The sequence below is a fragment of the Panthera leo genome, chromosome A2, assembly GCF_018350215.1.
Source record: "Panthera leo isolate Ple1 chromosome A2, P.leo_Ple1_pat1.1, whole genome shotgun sequence".
NCBI classification, from domain to species: Eukaryota; Metazoa; Chordata; class Mammalia; order Carnivora; family Felidae; genus Panthera; species Panthera leo.
In genome coordinates this window covers 58,382,190-58,398,015 of record NC_056680.1, presented here as the reverse complement: position 1 = coordinate 58,398,015, position 15,826 = coordinate 58,382,190, and positions in this window count along the sequence as shown.

Below are 15,826 nucleotides of genomic sequence, written 5' to 3'. Positions count from 1 at the left end.
TCTGGACATTTCATATAAATACATGGCTTCTTTTACTTAGGATAATATTTTCAAGGTTTGTCCTGTTGTAGCATGTATTAGATTTCATTCCTATTTGTGGTCGCACAATATTTTATTGTTTGGATACATTTTGTTTATCTACTCATGACTGGCAGACAGTTGGGTTGTTTGACTTTTTGACTACTTTGAATAACGCTGCTATGAACATTCGTGTACAAGCTCTTCTGTGGCCAGATGTCTTTGTTTCTCTCGGGGATAAACCTAGGAGAGGAACTGGTGGGTCATATGGCAACTCTATAAATAACTCATTGAAGAAGTGAGGAACAGTCTTCCACAGTAGCTGCACCATTTTCCATTCCCACCAGCAATGTGTGGGGGTCCCACTTCCTCTACCTCCTTAGCAGCACTGGTTAAGGTCTTTTTATTATAACCATCCTGAGTGGGTATGACATGCTTGTGGTTGATTTGCATTACCCTAAGGACCACTAATGTTGAGCAACTTTTTTATAAGGTAATTGGCCACTTTTATATCATTATTTTTGGAGAAATGTCTATTCAAGTCCTTTGCCCGTTATTAAATTGTTTTTGCCTTTTATTGTTGAGCTGTATGAGTTTTTAACAAATCTATTCTAGATAAATGTCTCTCATTAGATATATGATTTATAAATATGTTTTCTCATTCTATGCATCTTTTCATGATGGTGCTCTTTGAAGCACACAAAAATATTAATTCTGATGAAGTCCAATGTATTCATTTTTCAGTGGTTGCTTGTGTGTTAGGTGTCATATCCCAGGAATCATTGCCTAATTCCAAAGTCATCCAGATTTATACTTATATGATCTTCTAATAGTTTTATAACCTTAGCTCTTACATACAGGTACAAATTTTCTTCTGAGCACTTTCACTGCAACCCATAACTCTTGGTATGTTGTGTTTTTGCTTTCATTCATCTAATTTCCTTTACAATTTCTTCTTTGACCCATTGGTTATTTAGAAGTGTGTTGCTTAATTTCCACATACTTGTGAATTTTCCAAATTCTGTTATTGATTTCCAATTTTAGTCTAATGTGGTTGAAGACCACGTTTTGTAAGATTTAAATCCTTTTACATTTATTGAGATTTGTTTTATGGCGTAACAACTGGTCAATCTTGGAGAATGTTTAATGTGCACTTGAGAAGAATGTGTTCTGCTATTGTTGTGTAGATTTCTGTTAAATCTAGTTGATTTATAGTTTTGTTCACATCTTCTGTTTTCTTATTGATCTTCGGTCTCAGTTGTTCTATTATTAAAGTGAGGTATCAAAGCATCATATCATTGTTGAATTGTTTATTTCTCCCTTCAATTCTGTTAGTTTTTAAAAAAAATTTTTTTTTTTACGTTTATTCACTTTTGAAAGACAGGGAGAGACAGAGTGTGAGCAGGGGAGGGACACAGAGAGAGGGAGACACAGAATCTGAAGCAGGCTCCAGGCTCTGAGCTGTCAGCACAGAGCCCAACGCAGGGCTTGAACTCATGAACCATGAGATCATGATCTGAGCCAAAGTTAGATGCTTAACCAACTGAGCCACCCAAGTGCCCATGTTTTAAAATTTTTTAAATCTATTCTGCTAACCTTTCCATTTTAATTGAAATTATTAATCCATTTATATTTATTGTAATTAGTGTTAAGGTAGGATTTATGTCTGCTATTTTGCTCTATATCTTTTGTTTTGTTTATTCCTCTAGTCATCCCTTACTGTAGTAAATATATGTTCTCCAGTGTACCATTTTAATTTCCTTATGATTTCTTTTACTATTTTTTGGAGTTATTTTCTTAGTGATTATCCTGGGGATTACAATGAACACCTTTAATTATAACAATCTAGTTTGAACAAATATGAACTTCATTTCAGTAATACATAAAACTTTGCTCCTATAAAGCTCTATTCCCTCCCCCTCCTTTGTGCTATTATTACCACATAAATTATATACTTATGTTGTGCTTCTCAACAGAGATAAGTATTATTTTCTATAGTTGTTTTTTTTAAAGTTTATTTATTTATTTTGGAAGAGTGTGTGTGCACATGCCTGTGTGTGCTCGAGTGGGGGAGGAGCAGAGAGAGAGGGAGTGAGAACCCCAAGAAGGCTCCACGCTGTCAGTGCAGAGCCTGATTTGGGCCTCGATCTCATGAACCATGAGATCATGACCCGAGCCAAAATTAAGAGTTGTATGCTTAACGGACTGAGCCACCCAGACACCCCTAAAGTTATCTTTTAAATTGGATAGGAGAAAAAAAGAGCTATATACAAAACATACATTTGTAACATCTTTTATATTTACCTATGTAGTTACATTTACTGGTGCTGTTTATTTCTTCATGTGTATTTGAGTTACTGTCTATTATCCTTTCATCCCAACCTGAAGAACTCTCCTTAGTATTTCTTATAGGGCAGGACATCAGGCAATGAAGTATTTGTTTTGTTTATTTGGGCATTTGTTAACTTATTCTTAGTTTTTTGAAGGATATTTTTGCTGGACATAGAATTCTTGATTGATAGTCTCCCTCACCCCCAGAACTTTGATTATTTCATCTCATTTTTTTTTCATAATTTCTGTTAATCTAATCGAGGGTCCCTTATACATGATGAGCTACTTCTCTTTTGTCACTCTCAAGACTTTCTCTTTGATTTTGGCTTTCAATGTTTGATTATTATCTAAGTGTGGATCTCTGAATTTATTCTACTTGAGCTTCATTGAGCTTCTTGGATGTGAAGATCTTTTTTTCATCTGATGTGTTAAGTTTCAACTATTATTCAGATATTTTTTCTGCTCCTTTTTGCTCTCCTCTCTCTTGGGAACTCCCATTATGTCAATGAATTTTTATATATTTAGACATACATGCAACCAAAGCTCAGGTAAATATATAAATTATCCCCAGCCCTCAGAAGGTTCCATAAGCCCTTTCCTCTCAAATTACACACCCCCTTCGCAAGAGTAACTTCTGTTCTAACTTCTATCACTATAAATTATTTTTTTGCCTGTTCTCAAATTTTGTATAACTGAAATCATACAGAATGAACTCCTTTATGTCTGGCTTCTCTAGCTCAATGGGATGTAAGATTCATCCCTTTTGTTAGATGTAGCAATAATATATTTGTTTATAGATATATAAATACCTATATGTACAAACCTATATATAGACCTATATATAGATATGTAAATACCATTCTGGCTTATTTGCTATAGCTTTATAGTATGTTTTAAAATCTGTGGTGTATGGGGGCACCTGGGTGGCTCAGTAAGTTAAGCATCCAACTTTGGCTCAGGTCATAACCTCGAGGTTTGTGAGTTTGAGCCCCGCATTGGGCTCTGTGCTGACAGCTCAGAACCTGAGCTGCTTTGGATTCTGTGTCTCCCTCTCTCTCTTCCCCTCCCCTGCTCGCGCTCACTTCTTTCACTCTTAAAAATAAACATTACAAAAAATCTGGTAGTCTATGTCCTCCAACTTTATTCTTATGTTCATTTGTCGTGGTCATTTCTGGCTTAATCTCTCTAGAAGTTATAGATTTTCTTTGGTTATACTGGTGTCTCATTAATCAACATAATGAATGTTAAAAATGTTTAAAACTGAAGAAAGAAATTAAACTTCAAATAGAACACACCACGTCTGTAGTGAAGCAAACCATCATGGAACAAAAATGAATCATAATTACAGTCCAGAGACATGCCAAAATATGAAGAGATGGAGAAACAATAATATTAATTACCAGGGGGGAAATTCACTGTTTATTTATAAGGAAAGAGATTCTGATAAAAATCAGAGATGTCAGAAGTAAAAGTGGAGGTAAAGTGTTAATGAAACAATATTTTTGCATTGCTAAGACCAAGTAACCCTGGACCTAGAATTCTATACCCAGCCAAACTATCAATAAAAACTGAGAATAGGGCGCCTGGGTGGCGCAGTCGGTTAAGCGTCCGACTTCAGCCAGGTCACGATCTCGCGGCCCGTGAGTTCGAGCCCCGCGTCAGGCTCTGGGCTGATGGCTCGGAGCCTGGAGCCTGTTTCCGATTCTGTGTCTCCCTCTCTCTCTGCCCCTCCCCCGTTCATGCTCTGTCTCTCTCTGTCCCAAAAATAAATAAAAAAAAAAAAAATTAAAAAACAAAAAACAAAAAAAAAAAAAAAAACTGAGAATAAAATAAATTGTCACATATAAAAACTTCCCAAATTTTATCATGTGTAGGTCTTTATAGAATGCATTACAGAATAGAAATCATAGAATTACATGAATTATAGAAATTATATTATATTAATTATATAATTGTATATATAATTATATAATTATATTAATTATATTACCTATAATTGTATTATAGAAATTACAGAATAAAAATGTAAAAGGAAATGAGTCCAGAAAGAAATTGTAAGTCAAAAAGCAGGAGTGAACAGAGTCACTATTGTTAAATGTAAATAAGTGTTGATCTAAAAAATTAAATATCAGGGTCAGAACTAAGGTTCCTAACATCAATATAGAATGTTAGGATACATGAGAGGATAATACAAAAATGGTACAAATAATCTAATGTCCTTGGAGGGAGAATACAGCTACTGATTTGCTAATTTAAGCAAATTAATTAAGCAAATTAATCATGAATGGAAAAGAGTTATTGAAAGATAAATACTGGCAGGTACCACTGGTGACTCAACAGAGGCATGTGTGGTAATGGAGGTATTGGACAAAATACCATTCTGAAGAATCAAGGGAGGTGTATCACTCAAGGTTCTGCTGTGAAACACTCAAGTGGTTCATTAAGGAATATTTAATGTTTAATGAACAAACTATTTTCAGAGGCCTGGGAGGAGGTAAGGAAACCAAGAAGGGAGAGTAAGGCACCCAGGGACTCTGGACAGTAGGGAGTCCTTGCCATTTCTGGGTCTGAAAGGGCAGGGAAGAGGCAATGACATGAGTACCCACGGGGAACCAGGGCTCTGAGAGAGCACTGCCCGACATGAGCTGTGGCATTTTGTGCAGTCTGAATGTGACATGTCAAAGCTTCCCTTATATAAATGTTAGTATGCATGCTAGTCCTGTGATACTGAGACCAGAGGCATGGAAACCGCAGCAATTCTGTCCCCTTCACGAGGGAAGCAGTTTCCTCCGCAAAGTGGGGAAGGCACTAGAGCCAGAACCCCAGTGTCAGCACCAGTCCTAAGGGAGGAAGTTCGGGCCCTGCCCTGCCCTCCTCCTCAGTCGGGGTTGTGGTGAGTATAAGAAGTGAGTACTCCTGGTCGCTTGGGATGATCAGTTGTGTCCTATATACATTTCGCCATTTTTACCTTGGGGCTTCTCGTGCCCTGGAATTTATATTGGCCTCATAAAAAAACAAACAAACAAACAAAAACACAGCCTCACATTTTAAATGACTGGATTTTCAGTGCGCCTGAGTGGCTCTGTCTGTTGAGCATCTGACTCTGGCTGAGGTCACGATCTCAGGGTTTGTGAGCTCGAGCCCTGCCTGGGGCTCTGTGCTGACAGCTCAGAGCCTGGAGCCTGCTTGGGATTCTGTGTCTCCCTCTCGCCCTCCCCCTCTCCGGCTTGTGCTCTCTGTCTCTGTCTCTCTGTCTCTGTCTCTCTCTTTCAAAAATAAATAAATAAACTAACATTACAAAAAATAGGGGCGCTTGGGTGGCTCGGTGAGTTGAGCGTCCTACTTCGGCTCAGGTCATGATCTCACAGTTCGTGACTTCAAGCCCCACGTCAGGCTCTGTGCTGAAGGCTCAGAGCCTGGAGCCTGCTTTGGATTCTGTGTGTGTCTCTCTCTGCTCCTACCCTGCTTGTGCTCTATCAAAAATAAATAAAAATATTTTAAAAAAAATTTTTTATATAAAAAATAAATGGTTGGATTTTCTGGGTCCTGATGGTTGTGCTATGGCGGGTCTTGAAGGGCGACGTGAACATTAAAAGAGTGTTTTAAAGCAACAAAATTCAACTGAGTAAATCTGAAAACCTAATTGGCTTTATTAGATGATTCATGATTTGGGCACCATCCCACCTCCCCAGTAGAGGAGAGCTCCAAAGAGTTACAGAAAAGGAAAGGTTTTTAAAGGTCGAACAAGGACATCGTAAACGTAAAAAGGATTCTTTCAGGGGAGGGCAACTTCAGTGTGGACAAAAGGGTTTTTACTAGCTGGGTTACCTCATCTTCCTTTGAGGGATGAAAGGGGGCCCGAGTGACAGATTCCCTTATTGGTCTTGACCAGAAAATTCCTGACTGACCGGTTAAAGGTTACATTCCCAGGAGGTTGAAACTGCAGTTGGGGTAGATTTTAAGTCTTAGTTTGCTGACTTGGCCTAGTGATGCCATTTTGGGCCCGTGGGTTTTTTTTGTTTTTGTTTTTGTTTTTTTTTTAGAAATAGTTGATACCCTTAGAGCGTTTGGAACAAAGCCTGGTACAGAGTAAGCTTTCATTAAACTTTGGAAATTCTGGGGATTATTGTGCAAGTACCTAAATGATTGTACCCAACCAAGTATGTGCATTCAGAACATTTGAATTCAGATTGGTCCAAGGCAGGATTGGCCCCTGGTGAATACTGGTGGCTTCTTCTTCTTCTTCTTCTTTTTTTTTTTTTTAAGTTTATGTATCTATTTTTGAGACAGAGAGAGAGAGGAGAGAGAGAGAGAGAGAGAGTGAGCATGCATTAGCAGGGGAGGGGTAAAGAGAGAGGGAGACAGAAAATCCCAAGCAGGCTCTGTGTTGTCAGCGCTGAGGCTGATTTGGGTCTTGAACCCTGGAACCGTGAGATCCTGACCTGAGCCGAAGTCGAGAGTCGAACATGTAACCGACTGAGCCACCCAGGCGCCCCCACACCACGGCTTCCGATGAAAAGTCTGCAATGGCTCCCACTGTTGCTGCATGGAGAGACCCACATCTCCGGCGGCATGCACAAGGCCCTGGAACCTGCTGTCTGGCTCCCTCTTCCCCTAAAAGGTTGGCTCCTGCCAGGCCCTCTGGACCGTTACATCAGCTGGTCCCTGTCCCTGCAGCTCCCCGTCCCCCAACATGGCTGGAGCTCCTCAGGCTCAGCTAAAGGCCAATCAATCAAGCGACGCTTGATTGGGTCCACACTCTTAGTATGTGACTCATGGGAGACCGTCCATTTGACTGGATCTCTTGAACCCAGTCCCACCCCCAAGAGTCGCCTATTTCTATAAAAGCGCATTCAGGAGCCAGAGTGCCCAGAAAGGGCTGCCTGCCCACAGTTGGGACAGGACACCCCTGCATCCGCGGGGCACAGGGAGCCTGACCTGGGGCTGCAGTGCTGCCTCGAGAACACAAAACCTCTTTAGAACCCATTTTAGCCGCTGTTGCCAAAGCCTCAAGGGTTCCCGGGACTTTGTTGGGAGGGAATATTCTAGGAAAATCAAGTGAGTATGTTGGTATAAAGAACAAATTTAGCCTGATGGGATGGGGGTCGGGGGGTCTTATTTGGTGTGGGGTACAGGAGGGCCGATCTTTGCTGGGGTCTGGGCTTCGGAGAGGGGGGTACGGTCCCAGATTGAGTGCTTCCCTGAAGATACTTCCGTGGAGACCTGAGTCCTAAGACCTTTGCCCCCACGCCCACCTGGAGGCCCACATCAGGTCAATCTGAAATCCACTCCCAGGCGCTCCCAGTATGTCTGGGTCATAGAAGGAGAATTGGCGGGTCAGGGAATCAGATTGTAGGCTCTATTATCATCAGATTGAACCCCAGAGTAGTCTGTGCTCCTTTTAACAACAAAACAGCTTGAGTTTTTTCTCCATATCCTTTGAAATACCAATACAAGGCTTTATTCTTTATCAAATTGGTTGTAAAAGTCAAAGTTCCATTCTTTTCAAAATTTAATTTGTGTAACCATCTAAACATCCAGGGAAGCTGGACATTTTTACATGATAAATGACGAGCGTTAACTTATTCTGTGACTTGCCGGTAGCTGCCCTTTGCTCGTTTTTATCGATGGGTTCTTTATTTTCTGACTATTGACCAGTAGGCACTTTATTAGACAGAGTATTAGCTCTTGTCTGCTGTGTGTGTGGCAATGTCTCCTCATTTTGTATTTTTATTTATTTATTTAAATTTTTTATTATTTTTTTTATGTTTATTAATTTTGAGAGACAGAGACAAACAGAGAGAGACAGAGCTTAAGCAGGGGAGGGGCAGAGAGGGAGGGAGACACAGAATCCGAAGTCTGAAATTGATTGTCTGAAATTGATCTGGCTGTACTTTCTTTTGATGAGTGTATGGTATCTTTTTCTATTGTTTTACTTTTTCCTATCTAAATCTTTATACATTAAAAAAACTTTTTTTCATGTTTATTTTTGAGAGAGAGAGACAGAGACAGTGTGAGTGTGGGAGGGGCAGAGAGAGAGGGAGAGACAGAATCCGAAGCAGGCTCCAGGCTCCAGGCTCCAAGCCCCACGCTGGGCTCAGACTCATGAACCAAGATATCATGACCTGAGCCAAAGTCTAATGCTTAACTGACTGAGCCACATAGGCGTCTCTGTATTTTTATTTTTTTAACTAGATATTTAGTTTTTCAATAGCCAGTTTTATTTATATTTTCTGGTGCACAAATGGCCCCCTCCCTCATATTACTTAAGTTTTTGAGAAAACTCCTTGGAAATTTTGAGCATGAATTCTACAGAGGACGTTAGGAACCTGCATGGGGTACCTGTGTCACAGCCCACAAGTTCATGCATGCAAACTGGTGTTTCCTGGAATCCAACTTGTTTTCCATCTAGAGCCCCTCCCCAAACCTTTGGGCAGTTGTGGAAAAGGGGTTCCTGCTGGGTGTTGGGTGGCCAGTCACTTCAGCCTTTCCCGCCACATTCCGGGCTCCCTCTGGCCCCTGTCCAAGAGGTACTCCTGCATCCTGGGCCCCCAGTGAGGGCGGCTTCACATCAAGGCCCTGGGAGCATGGGTCTGCTGGTCCCTATCCGGTGCATTGGCTGGGCCCCTCTCCCTGTGGTTCCTGCTGGCGTCAAGGACGTACCAACCTCCCCTCTCGTCTCTGGCTGTCACTCTGTGTCCTTTACATCCCTAAAGAAGACTCTCTGTGGGGTTGCTGCCCTCTGTCAGCCCCGGGCCCCCCACCCCACTCTTGGTCAGGAATGGATGAGTTGCTTCTTCAGCCACACGTCTTGGGGATGGTGAGATCAGCTCACCCTCTGCCCTCCCCAGCAATTCCAGCTCATAACATCGCAGCCGCACCTGCTCTCCAGGCCCCACCAGGAAGGAGCACCAGTCTACCCACTCTTCCCTCCAATCTGTACCTCAGCCTGGGCACCAGGATGGGGAGGAGGAAGCCAGCTCTCAGACCTCAGGCTTCCCCAGTGACTCCTCCTGCAGGGTGGAGGAGAGAAGGGGTAGCCATGATCACACAGTGCCCACCCAGACCGAACTCGGCCTCTCTCCCCAGCCTTCCCAGTGAGCAGGGTCCACCCCTGTTCCTCAGCCTGGAATCCTCCCACTCGCCCCCCTTAGCCCCCATCCAGCCACCTGTTCTGTCACCTTGACCTCCCAAACAGGTCTTGGAGGGGTCCTCTGCCTTCTCTGCCCTGGCTCCAGGACCACCACCCCTCAATCCGTGTCCTAGCCTGTCTTCCTTCCCGGGGCCTGTAACTCCCATCTGGTTTAGAGAGGCTCCCGGAATGTGCAGCTGGTCATACCTCTTACCTGGTTTCCGAGTCTCCAAGGTTTCCTGCTGTCCTGGGCACGTGAGGGTCCTGGCAGGCATTCACGGGGACCCTCATGATTTGGCTGCCCCAGCCACGTGCCTGAAGCCCTCTTTTCCAGAGTCCCCATCTGCTCTGGGCTCTGTTCAGCTGCTGGCTCCCACCCGGCTGCTCAGAGGACGCCGGGACACCCGCCTGGTTTCTTTCTCATGCGGGATCGTGTTCAGCCGGCTGGATTCTGGGGGCTGCTGCCAGTCAGCGGTGTTTCAACCTACCTTTTGCTGCTGTGGCCCCTGGGGACCCCAGGAGCCCCAACCACAACAGCTTCTGTTCCTTGAGGTGCTGGGGCCTGGGGGGGTTTTCTCCCAGCCACCCGCCTCTCGACCATCTGTACATTTCACGCCACATCCTCAGCAGGTTATGTTACTCTGGACTCTGCCAAAGTGATTTGTGGCACGAGTTCTCATTTCAGAATGGAAATTTCCTTCAAATTGCAAGGAAATTCCCCCGGGGGACCCTTGTTATGTGGAGAAGGGCCCTCTCCTGGCCGCTGGGCCCCTCGGCCATCTCTTTATTTCCTTTCTACCACTTCCTCGTTGTGCTGGAGGTGGCTGCCAGTTATGCCATTCAGAACATTCCAGAACCTTCCAGGAGAAAACCGGGAGTGTGCTCTCATGTTCTGCACTGTTCAGAGGAAATTATTTGGGGAAGACCCTGCTTTGTGGAGAGGAGGTACAGGGACAGGGGACAAGGACAGAATTCTTTGGGAACTTTCTAGAGACCCCACTTGCTGCTGGTTTCCTGGGTATTTCAGACTTTGCTGTTCTGTTTATGAATCCATTTGGGGACTATGCTTAATCCTTTGATTCTCACGCCTCGCCAGGTATTCAACGAGCTTGGCCATTGGTATTCTTCGAGCTTTGTTCTGTGTGACCTGTACAGAAGGAGGTCATGAGACACTGAATTCAGAGCTTCTGATCTGATGTGACAAGTGATAGCCATGCAGAGGCCGCCCACAAGCCTCGTCCTGCACAGGGTCACTTAATGCTTTTAGGACATTCCGTTCCTCCTCATCCGTCCCCAAGAAGAACATGGCTCAGTGACCACGTCACCTGTAACTTTTCCTCTCCTCCGATCCCCTTCAAGCCCTTCTCCCTGCCCGGTGTCTAACCCTGTCTGCTCATCTCGCAGACACCAAGGAGCTGCCTGGAGGTGCTGTGTGGAATCAGCCCAGGAGGGGAACGCCTTACCCTGCGGGTCATGTCTGGCTTTAGAGAGCAGTTCTCATCTAAGATGGGAGTGAGTGCATCTCCGGAACCAACCACGTGGAACACTCATCCTGCATTCCAGATCCCTGAGGAAGCTCACGTGACTCTAGCTGTCCCCACCCTATGGGCACCTGTGCACCCTGCCTATGGCTTCTGTGCCTGTCTGGGAGACCAGCCTGTAACTGATCCAACCGTTTGGCTAGTCATGGGGGCCCCCTGTGCTGTCCACCCATGCATGGGATACCCAGCCCCTTGGAGTTACATGTGGGCACCCTTTGGCGGTCCTCTCTGGATGGGATGTCCCCCTCCAGCTGCCCTAGTGTCTTCCGTCTGGCCTCGGAGCATCTCCAGCTTTGATCCCCCAGTGGGAAGCCAACGCCTGGCCACCATGGCCTCCAGTGTATTTCCTTACCCCATGGGACCCCCACCCCCATACTCCTCAGTCCCTCCAGCTCTGAGCAGGGACTCCTGTGGCCACTATACCCAGGTGGGATGGCTGACTCCTACCAGCTCAGGCTTCCCGGCTGCAGTCCCGACGGCGTCAGGGGGACCGTCCAGAGAAGCTTCTCACTTGAAGAGATGCCAAGCCCCTCCATCAGAATGGGCCTCCACTCCACGGTCAGACTCTGGGCACCTGCACTGTCCCCCGGCCCAGAACTGTGCCCTCTGCCCCCTTCCCCCAGCGCAGACCCTCAGCCTGATCCCGGCTGTCCTCGCTCCCCTCGGCCACCCTGCAGAGCCTGCCACCATCTCTTCCAGCTCTGAGTGTGCTAGAAAAGATAAAGATAAAATTGAAAGATAGTGTGCTATCAATTTTATTTATTTTTCACGCATTAGTATATTTTAAGACCGAGGCTTACTTGCATATATGTGCAGGAGAGCTTATTTACTTTTTCCAGTTTATTAGCATAAAGTTTTCAATACTATTATTTGCTATCATTTTTATTATCTGCTGTATCCCACCTTTCTTTCCTAATATTGCATCTTTTATTTTATTTTTTTATGTTTATTTATTTTTTTTGAGAGAGAGAGAGAGAGAGAGAGAGACAGAGTGGGAGCCGGGGAGGGACAGAGAGGGAGGGAGACACAGAATCTGAAGCAGGCTCCAGGCTCTAAGCTGACAACACGGGGCCCGATGTGGGGCGTGAACCCATGAACCACGAGATCATGACCTGAGCTGAAGTTGAGTGCTCAACCAACTGAGCCACCCAGGCGCCTCCCTAATACTGCATCTTTTAAAGGAAGGAAGGATGAAAAAAAAATCTTGCCATAGGTTCGTCTGTTTTCTTTGAATGTACTTTTGACACATCGATTCTCTTCTTGTGCCTTCTGGAGTGTGTCTCTTCACGTCTTTGTTTATTGTGAACGTACTGTTCACTTTGTAACTTCTTAAAGATGACACTCAGTCAATTCATTTTTCCCCTTTATTCCTTTGTGAATTTTTAATGCTATAAATTCCCCTTTAAATATACCACTTTAAATGCACCCTGCGGTAGTGATATGTGATATGTTTATTTTCGTGCCTTTTTTAAGCAATCACCATTAAGTTGTCCTCTTGTTGTTCCAGGCAAACCAGAATCATCTCTGTGGTTTTAAATGCCTCTTGAAGATCTCCATAGTATCCCAGTCGCTATTCCGTTTGCTATTGCTGTTACGGCAGACTACTGATTAAAATGAGAGCAAAGTTTAAATTAAAAAAGATTTTTTTAATGTTTATTTATTTTTGACAGAGAGAGAGGCAGAGCATGAGCGAGGGAGGGGCAGAGAGAAAGAGGGAGACCTAGAATCCAAAGCAGGCTCCAGGCTCCGAGCTGTCAGCACAGAGCCCGACGTGGGGCCCAAACTCACAAACCGTGAGATCACGACCTGAGCCGAAGTTGGATGCTCAACCGACTGAGCCACCCAGGCGCCCCAGAGAGCAGTGTTTATATAATGTAGCCGGAACACTACCATGGAGGTGATCCACTCCTAATGTTCACCTACTCATAGCGTGCGTGCTACCTCGAAAACCACGGTTTCCTCGAGTAGTACTTTGAACAAAACTTAAATCTCTTAAGTAGCAGTGTTTTCTTATACGGATCCTGAAAGAGAGATCAGTAAAAATACAGTTTTGGAATTAGAGATAATTGATCTGGTAGAAGGAGGAACCCATTTTGAACTCACCTTGAACTAACCTTGTTCCAGGATCTGAAGGTGCCTGGAAAATGCAGGCTAAGGTGAGGTGTCTGCGCAGGCTTCTGGGGGAGGGAAAGTGGCACCGTCTGGAAAATGTCCCCCTGGAGTGCCTTCCTTCAGGGAGGATCCATGCGCACTGTTTCTTCCCTCTGTGCGGTCCTCCTCCTGGGAAACCGTCTCTCCCTCAAAAATGGACAGCATTCCCTTCTCTTTATAACTTTGTGTTCTGGAAGATGCTTTCTCTAAAGAGGGTGTGCACATGCCTTGGACGCAGACTGAGGCTTCTCTTGGGCTATGAGGATGCCTTCTGCTTCCAAACAAACCGAAGAGGCTGCTGGTGCCAGGTGCACATGTGACTAGACCCCTAGGAAGCCGTGGAGGGTGGGGTTGGCCTCAGGTGGCTGGGCTGCTTGGCCGTCACTTCCCACAGTGTCCCAAGAACTAGCGTACCAAGTCGGAGGGCCTGTTTCACAGCAGCCTACTACTGGCCAGGCTCTACTGCCTGCACAAAGCACGGGGGACGGCAAACGTCCCCTGCCAGCTGGGACAGGACCCTCAGTAGAACTGCTTGGCAGGGAGGTTGAGGACCATATAAAACTTGTACCCCGTACCTGCCGTGGCCATGTGGTGCTCTGTTTGGGGGGTGGGTAGCCACCCTCTTGAGCCCCCCGCCCTGAAGAAGGGGCTGCTCTTCTGCGGGGAGCATTAGAACAGAAGAGGAGAGGAAAGCAGGCAGTGTGCAGGTGTGAGCACCAAACCGAAGCCAAGATGGGTGCCTAAGGGGTGGAGCCCTGTCCGTCCTGTTCCATGGCCCTGCTTCCCCACCTCACCCTGCCCCTCTCACCCTCTGAGCTCACAGGACTTAACTCGGTTGTAAAGCCTGGCTGTTCCTATGCCTACCGTACAGCGTTTCCACATTCCTGGACACTCGCTTTTGCTACTCCGCTTACCGGATTTTCACGGGATGCGTTACATATTCCATATAATCACTAAAGTCAATGGAAATTCAGGGTCACTCGCCATACAATACACAACTAGATACGATGACAGCAGAAGGTGACGAAGCAGCGGCCAGATGTCCTTTGCCGTAGGTCTGTCTCTAGCCTGGTCTTGCTTTGACGAGGAGATCGGCAGGTGCAGGAGTTTGGACCAATGGCCCCACCCCTGGCTGTCTCTTCAATGACACAAGGGACGTGTGGTCCCCTGAGCCCCGACTATTCCTGGGATATCTGGACTCAGCTACATCTTTCCCTGCCTCTGCCAAGCTCCCCCACTTACAGTTCTGGTTCTTCCCAGAGTACAGGGCAGGGGTTGAAGTCTCTGTGCATTCCCAGGAGAAGGGATCCAGCCTTATAAGAAGAGCCATGAGGGGCACCTGGGGGGTTCAGTCGGTCAAACACCCAACTCTTGGTTTCGGCTCAGATCGCGACCTCACTGTTCATGGGTTTGAGCCCCACGTCAGGCTCCATGTTGATGCTGTAGTTCTCTCCCCTCCTCTCTCTGCCCCTCCCGTGCTCCCTTGCTCTCTCTCTCCCAAAATAAATAAAATTAAAAATTAAAAAAAAAAAGAGAGCCACGAACTCCTCACGCTATCTCCCTTCCTGTTAGGCTTCTGACTTGGTTTCCCTGCCCCGGCTCCATTCATCCTGCTTGCCCTTGAAGCCAGCCCCGCAAACAAGATGTCCTCCCTCGTTGGCAGCTACTCCATCTTGGATGTGCTGGACCCCGGCCTCGGGGAAGCCTCCTTCCCCCACAGTCACTGCCAGCCTGGGCTGACTCCGCTATCATGCTCACACCTCCCAAGGGCTAAGTGAGGACGACTCATCGGGTCAGGGGCTCGAATGAGCAAGCCTCACGCTGGGCCTATGGACTGGTCCTTTTGCTCTGCTTTGCACCAAGGAACTAAGGCTCCTTGGTGGGCTCAGCCGATGGGAGGCCCTGGGGAGAGATTAGAGGGAGGGCAGAAGGGGCAAAGCCAGGCTTGTTTCCGCTCAGCTTGCCTCCCGGGCTCTAGCTCCCCTGGGCAGCCCCTTCTAAGGCCCAGGTGCCCCTTTGCCAGGCTCCCAGACTGACGGTAGCAATGCCAGGACCTGTGCCAGCTAGCTTCATCCTTCATCCTCGCTGCAGCCCTCGTGGTGTGCATGGCACTGTTATTCCCATTTTCTAGATGAGGAACCTGAGGTACGAGGAGGTTAAGGCCTTAGCTAAGGGCATGCTCTAGAACGTAGCAGAGCAGGGCTTCTGTGACAGGCTGGCTGGCTCCAGATTCCAGTCCCGGACTCTCCTGTCCCTGTAGGACCCACAGTCCTTAGTTCTGTGCTTTTGTGTGCAGTGGCTCTGTGCTTGAGGTCCCCTCGGCCGAGCAGACCGAAGCGCACTCACTCGCCATCACCCAGGGACGGCCTCGTGCCCACTCACTCACACCCATGATTCCTAGCGGTTTTGCTAGTGTTTCTGGGCCCATCTTCCCGGCTGCTCTGGGACAGTCTGGGGGAGGAAGACCCCACATGGGGTGTGAGCAGAGCACAGATGACAGGAGGTCAGGGGTGGGGCTCCTGTGAGCGGAGAAAGGGTCTGCCTGGCACCTAAGGCCACAGACTCGGGCTGGGTGAGAGCAGGAAGCTGCGGGCCGGTGCGGGGACAGGGGCTGTAAACTCACGGACTCTTGTGGCCAGTTTGAGCTTGGGCT